This window comes from Lolium rigidum, chromosome 4, assembly GCF_022539505.1.
Source record: "Lolium rigidum isolate FL_2022 chromosome 4, APGP_CSIRO_Lrig_0.1, whole genome shotgun sequence".
Lineage (NCBI taxonomy): Eukaryota > Viridiplantae > Streptophyta > Magnoliopsida > Poales > Poaceae > Lolium > Lolium rigidum.
The window spans coordinates 39,210,620-39,216,971 of NC_061511.1; positions in this window are offsets into that span (position 1 = coordinate 39,210,620).

Sequence of the window (6,352 nt, forward strand, 5' to 3'; positions counted from 1 at the left end):
GTGAGACCAAATTATAATCACTATCACCGGCGGCTGCCCTAGGTGACCCCACCTCCTCTCCCCATCCCCATATATAAAGAGCCCCCCTTGGGGCTCTCCTCATTCATCCCATTGAGCTCTCTCCCCTCTCCCTCTCCCTCATGTGTGTTCCCGAAGTTTGGAACGTGCATAGGGGTCGGTATTCTCCACCATACGCACGCCGTCGTACTGTTGTAACACCGGTCCGAATCTTCTACTTCCGCTGCTTTGCTGGACCGGAGCCTGGGAGACGTGTCTACACCGAACGTGTGTAGAACTGCAGAGGCGCAACACTTGAGGCGCTTCAACGCTTGGACTTCTTCACAACCTTGAGGTCGGTGTCAAACTACACTTTCATCGACAAACATTCAACGTGGACGTAACACTTTCGGTCTTCAAGGGTATGAACACTGAATCCCTCCATTACTTTGCCTCTCCATAGAATAGATCTTGGCTATGTTATTTTGTCATAGGAAAAAAAATTGTTTTCTGCAATGGAACCCTACAATTATTACCTTTTTTTCTTTGAGAAAATGCAATAGACATTTGCGTTTCATTTCATTGAAAAGACCGAGTGTTTGTTACAAGCTTAGGGCGTTGCAATAGATTTCACTTAATGCACATCCCAGGTCGGCGGCAGAACTACCCTAAGGCATGTGGCACCGGTTCTAGCCCAAATCTTTGATTCATCGTTAATCCTGGAGACCAGTGCATCGATTGATGTCTAGGCACCTTTGAAGACGCAACCATTCCTTTGCTCTCATACTGTCTAGGATGTGAGAAGCGTCATTGAATCCATGCCTTTGCGTAAAGGCTTAGGAGTGGACTGCTTTGCCTTCTCCACCATTCCATCAATGTTCCCTCTTGGTCTGGAGGTGTGCAGGTGAATCTAAGCCATGACAGTACTCCGTGCAACACTCGTCTGGAGAAGGGGCATATTAGGATTAGGTGTTGCATTGTCTTGGGTGCCTTTCCATAGAGGAGGCAAACAAAGTCGTGTTGCAATCCTTGATGGGCCAGACGGTATGCGGTCCAGCAATGGTCGGCTAACCAGTGGAAAATTTGCACACATGGCGTAGCCCAATTCCTCCATATATGTTTTCAGGTTTGACACGAAGTGGATCCCTGTGGAAGGACATGTGGTAGCAGGAGCTCGTCGTGTAGACACCGTTGGCTGTCCATTTCCAAGACAAACGTTCATGTTCATCGGCGAGGATCGTGTTTTAAATAGCTTGTTAGAGAAGAAGGTACTGCCCTATCTCCTGTATGCCTATCACTCCATGCATGTCTCACGCCAAACTGTTCTCATGCAATCCTTCAGCGACTGATCTGACCTTGCGATTGGTTTGGCTATGCATGCATATAGCTGAGGCGTAATCTCGCTGATGGAGCAGCCTCCAATCGAGCGGTCCTCCCAAAAGAATGTTGTTAGCCCATTGCCAATGGTCATCGTGGTAGAGGAGAAGAAAATTGCACGCTCTTCTATCGAGAATTGGAGCTCAATGTTGCTCCAGGCGCAGCCGGTGTTAGTGCGGCTGAACCATACCCAATGCAGGCTCAATGCCAGTCCGACACGGTCCAGGTCATGCACACCAAGGACACCTAGAGCAATTGGCCTACAGCCGTGCTTCCAATTTACATGACAGTTTCCTCCCATCGCTTATGCCTTACCCTCCCACAAGAAACCTCATTTGATCTTCTCAAATTGTTTGATGGTCTTATTTGGCGGTGAGAGGACTAGTAGCTGATGCACAGGGGTGGCATTGAGCATGGAATGGACGAGTGCGAGGCGGCCAGGCTTATTCATCAAGTGAGCCTTCCAGGTTGGTAACTTTCCTTGCGTCTTCTTGACCAGTGGTTGTAGTTGGATAGCGGTTAGCATCCTAAGCGAGAGGGGATGCCTAGATAGACGATGGGGAACTTGACGATTGGGCAGCCAAGGTCCACCCAGACCATTGTGCTATCCACGTCATTGAAGTTCATGAGCGTGGGCGAGCTTTTCATGAAATTGACATGCAACCCTGATGCATGGCCGAACTATTATAGGATATTCTTCACTGCCATGATATCGTCTGTCGAGGGGTGATAGAAATTCACCATGTCTTTGGCATAGAGAGACACGGGCAGTACCATGCCTGTGGGACGAAGCTGTTACAATGTGCCCAGTTCGGCGGCGCGACTAATGAGGCAACAAAGGCAGTCCATGGAGAGGACAGAGAGTTGAGGCGAGAGCGGGTCATCCTGCCTGAGCCCTCTCCAGATTGGAGGTCCAGGCTCACCATTGATCAGGACGTGTGTGCTAGCCAATGATAGCAGGATTGCAATCAACTCCAGGAGCTGATTGCCTGACCAACGCGAAGTTGTCATGTAGACTGCGACCCATGATGAAGGCATTCTGTATTGCGCTGACCAGCTTGTCCAGTTAGGAGTGTGCCGTAGGAGAGCGTCTTGGCGAATATCTTGGCGACTAGATGAATAGTACGTATAGGTCTGTAGTCACCAAGGCAGGATGCGTCAGCGTCCTTAGGGAGGAGGGTGAGTAGTGCCTAGTTGAGACAGCAGAAGCCCCGTCCATGCAACTAATAGAGCGGCTGGAAGATGGATGCGATGTTGGGCTTAACCCTATCCCAGTAAGCGCAGAGAAATTCGAAGGTGAAGCCATCTCCTGCATCCATTTCATGGCGCTCCGGATTTCCTCGATGTCAAACGGCGCGTCAAGGTCAGGCAGCTCGATAGATGGTTCAGTATGTTCCGTGAAATCCAACGAGTGGACACAACTAACATCAATGTCGAGTAGACAGTCGCATTGGGAGTTTCCGAGGGGTCGGCGATCACCCCATCCCCAGTGGAGATGCCGTAGATAAGGCGTTTCTGCCATCTGTATGTGCACTTCTGGTGAAAGAACATCGTGTTGGCATCACCATCTTTCAGAGATGCGATTCTTGCTCGTTGCCTTGCAATGGTGCGACCGATGGAGGCGAGGTCTAGGTATGAAACCTTTAATTGTTTGACCTACGGTCCTCTTGAGCTTTGACAAATCTGGAAATCAGCTCACGGGACAAGGTCATCTTGTGCCGGACGTTGCCCAAACTCTCGGTGTTCCAGCTTGTCAAAGCGCGGGCAGTGGCCTGCAGGAATCGCACAAGGCGCCAGAAGGGGTTGTCATCATCCACTGAAGAACAAGTTGTTGTCACGGTATCCTAGAACCCGCACTAGTACAGATCGGGCCTTTTAAGGACCCCCGTGGCACACGGAAGGCCCTTTCCGTGTGCTGTGTGGCCGAACGCTGACCACCGAAAAAGCATAACGTCTGCGTAGTATGGGCTGGCCTGCATCACGTGAACATAGCAAATGGCCTATATATTTTGATTGTATGCGAATATACGCAGACGGTCGCCGGTAGGAAAACTGTGTTCCTTACTCCTATACTCGCACACTATTTTGTTCTCAATAACTGTGTGCAAAACTTTCGAGGTCAAATTCTCCTTTCCCGAATCCTTACGGCCTACGGACAGTTTTTAGTTAATTATTTGCTTTGTTCTAATGATGCATCAGACTACCATGTTAATAAATTTTGATACAGCAAAGCGGCGGCACACGATTGGTAATTCAGAATCGTATGTGATGTCCTAGTTGGAACACGATGTATTTCTAGACCATCGTGCGTGACTCTGGCCTACGCTTCGGTGGATGTTAGTCGTCCGCGATTGTGTCTGCATGAACCGCGTCATGCGTTGGAAACGTATTATGGGTTAACTTTCGAGGAAAGGCGCCAATAAAAAAGTATCCTTAATTCTGTTGTTGATCCAACTTGCGAGGTGCTCGTCTTCCAGATTGTGCACGTGGATGAAGTGCCGGAGGCCCTCATGGAATTCCTTGGAGATGAGTCAATCAAATTCTGTGGCGCTGCTATCAGCAAAGACCTGAAGATGCTCGAGTATTACGGCCTCGCAGCCATTCCGGGGGCTCGCGACCTCCAGAGGGTCATCCCCAACCAGACAAAGAACTATCCTCCTTCGCTCTACGCTCTGTCCAACCATTACATTGGGATAAAGCTTTTGAAGAAGCCTCGCAATTCCATCAGATGCGACAACTGGTCCAATTTCCCATTGGACTATGATCACATCAAGTATGTCGCTCTGGATGCACGCCTCGGCTTCGAGATAGCTATTAAGCACTGGCATGTAGTCGGCTACGATAGCATTATGGATCGCCTCAATGTAAAGATGATGTAATGGAATGATATAAATGGTTGAAATTATGAATGAAGTTGCATCGTTTTGCATTCGAGAATTGCTGCATCACAAACGGTTGAGTGCTGGTACAAACGTGTGCAATGTCCTCACACGTTACACATGATTTGCTACATCAAAATCTAGTGTTGTACGGACACATCGTTCTTGCACGAAACAACCGTGTGCTTTTTGCTCACAAGTTGCAAACGGTTTAGTCTTTCTCTATCGTGTGGGAAATGTGGGCCCGTCATGTCGGGTGGATGAAACCCTTGCAGCTGTTGTTTTCTACTATAAATTAGGACCGGCCTTCGTCCTTGTCCAGTCCTACTCCACTCCACTCCATAGACCACAGCCGCCCTCTACTTAGATCCACGATGGCGAGGAGATCGCCCCGGAAGATTACCTAGCCGGCGAGGCGGAAGCTAGCTGCTAGTAGAAGATCCACGCGTTTGGAGGCCAGTCCTGCCGCTGATGCCTCGTCCTCATCCTCCTCTTCCGCCATGGCCATGGCCACGACCTCCACCATGGCCACGACGGCGCGACACTCCGTCGTCGCCCTCCCAGAGGTTTGCTTCTTATCTTTATCATGTTTACCTTATATTTACATCGTAGATCTACTATAAGCACCGCTATTTTTGTTGGCAAGATTGGATTATATTGTGATTTAGATCTATGTTTTATTCATTAGTTAGATACATTAGTTTGCTTAGTGCAGATGTAGTAATGTCTTAGTTAGATCCATTAGTTTGCTTAGTGCAGATGTAGTAATGTCTTAGCGCAGATCCAATATATATTTATTCGGTCTTGATTGGGTTATGATGCCGATGATTAAAATATTAGCGAGATGGATCTGTATCTACCTAGTTATGTGTAACAACTATGCTTTTTCATCAAACGTGGTAGACACTGATACATCTCGCTGACTGTATGAGCCAAATATATTGTTTGTTCATTTTTTTGATATTCTGATGTTTAACCACAGCTAACACCATCTCTATTCTATACACTTGGTCATAGGGATCTTATTTTGGTAACTCTGCATAAGATAAAGGAAACCAAAGGTGTGCGACGTCGTGTTCGCGATCGCTTTGCCTCGGCGTTCCGATGTATGATTACTAATCATTTGGACTTTAAATCATTGATAATTATTTTCTTGTTAGCATTTTCTCACTTTCTTGTTAATTATTTGCAGGACATGCAATGGCACGGTCGCAACAACATGGAAGGAACTCCGTTGCAAAACAATAAGGCGGCGCACCTTAAACTTCTCCATTCGTATCTTCGCAAGGATAAATGGAGGAATCTCGTATCCTTTCGGAGATATGAATTGTTTCCAGTCGTGTCTTCGCAAGGATAAATGGAGAAATTTAGTATCCTCGCAAAGATGTAGAATTAAAAGGAATTTTCACCTTCCATTCCTCATGGAGACAAAGACGTAACCAAGAAATGCTACACATTCTCTTCTACTGTGTATCTTTCTATTTTTTATGTATTTATCGCTAATGTATGTATACAAATGATGTATCAAATGTGCAATATAATTGAGATTTGTTACTGTATTTGCATGAGTGTTCAGCTGGGCATATACATGCTAGTATCATAGTTCTGCAGCTACAACGCGCCCGTTCTATCTAAAATCATTTGTGATGTTTTTGTAAAGCAGACGATTCGCGTAAACATACTGTCTCCGATTGTCAGAAACACAGACGGGAGAGCACAACATACCATTTCCGACAGGCCTCTAAATCACAAACGGTTTCTGTACAAAGAACGTGTGCGACATGGTGACCCGTCTGACATGGTTCCAAGAACCGTGTGCTTTGTTTCGGCATATCGTCCACCCTTGCATAGCGACGGTTAGGTTTATCGTGTGCGATAGCCTATTTCAACCCTGTGTGATGGCCCGATCTGTACTAGTGCCGTCTACTCGCAGCTAGTAGTCTTCAAAATGGAAATGTCGACGTGTTGGTGGCATGGGGCAGCAGTGGGCTGTGGTATGAAACCATAGACGCAAAGCACCGGAGGTGGCATTCGCCAAACATGCATGTCTTCCCATTCCGAGGTACGTAGGACACAGTCGACGTGCACTAATGTCCGTC